Source organism: Sinocyclocheilus grahami, unplaced genomic scaffold (assembly GCF_001515645.1).
Source record: "Sinocyclocheilus grahami isolate Dianchi unplaced genomic scaffold, SAMN03320097.WGS_v1.1 scaffold14622.1, whole genome shotgun sequence".
Lineage (NCBI taxonomy): Eukaryota > Metazoa > Chordata > Actinopteri > Cypriniformes > Cyprinidae > Sinocyclocheilus > Sinocyclocheilus grahami.
In genome coordinates this window covers 1,304-2,638 of record NW_015515412.1, presented here as the reverse complement: position 1 = coordinate 2,638, position 1,335 = coordinate 1,304, and positions in this window count along the sequence as shown.

The window sequence follows — 1,335 nt, the reverse complement described above, 5'->3', positions numbered from 1 at the left end:
GGAAACTATTTCGATGTTGTTGTTTTTTTTATTCATTGTTATGTGAAATGTAAGTGTTGAAATGATAACATGGTGCAGTTGTTTGGTATTAGCTGGTCTGGTACCTCCATACTTCAGTGTTGTAAATTTTCGTAGTCATTTTATATTGCATTGAAGATTATTTTTATGTCTCGTAACATGTAATTGAACACGTTCAATGATCATAGGGACATAGGGTCAGTAAATGCTTCTTTGTTTGTATCGTCTACCATATATGAAGTATAAAAACGGCCTGACTTTTTCACGGCCGGCATTTTAAGTGAAGGGTATTGCATTTTATTGCATTGCATAATGCATGCAAGCACGAAATCTGACACATGCACACTATTTCGCAGTTCTTCTGTTAGACTAATAATCTCACCTTTTTGTCAGTACAGTCTGTAGTCTTGATTGTGTATTACATAGGAACATGCTAATTATTGCTTTTCTGTGTGTGTGAGTGATACGAGAGCTGAATGTGTTACATTTGCCCACTTTTGGCACTACTTTGAAGCTTTTATAAGCTGCTTAAAACGGCAGCTGAAATGTTGCCCGCTGAATGAACAGTGTATTTCCGATCCCTGGCTTCTCACTGAGGTGTAGTGTGTTCTTTTGTTGCACAAAAAGCAATACTTGTAAAACCTGTGAATGAGTTTCTTTCCTCTTTAAAGTGCTGTCTCCACGTGAAGCTGTGAGCTATTGTCTGCAATAGGATTTCTCGAGTACTACCTCCCATTATAATTCTACTTCTTTAATACCCAACTACGGATTACAAAGGCTCAACAAATACAACCTACTTTGACGCACACAGGTCCGTACAAGGAAACAGTTGCCCCTGTTCTGTATTTATTTTTATGTTTTGCCCCTTTCAAAACAGTCAGTCATTAACACTTCCTCAAAGAAAACGCATCTTCGACCAATTTTTAAGAGCTACGTGGAGTTAAAGTCCATGTGTGGTGCGTTTGGCCGAGCTCACACATACTGATCTTCCTGTTAGACGTGATTGCAGTGGGTGTGGGCACCAGAGACTTTGGCTGCTGGCAGCTGGTGAATGAGATGGTTTATTATTGTATATTGTTTCCAGAACCATCATGATAACTTGGTAAATGTAGCAAGTGCCATGCAATTTAAAAAGAGGATAGTAAGACTATAAAAACATGCTGTTTGGAAGCTCTGAGGTCAAGTACAACTTTCCACCTCACGTAGGGATTTGATGCCATGCTTTTATTTTTACCCTTTATTTGACCAGTTTGTGTATCAGGAAATGTTTACATTATACGTTGTTATTTTCCTTTAGCAGTCTTACCTAAAAAAAAA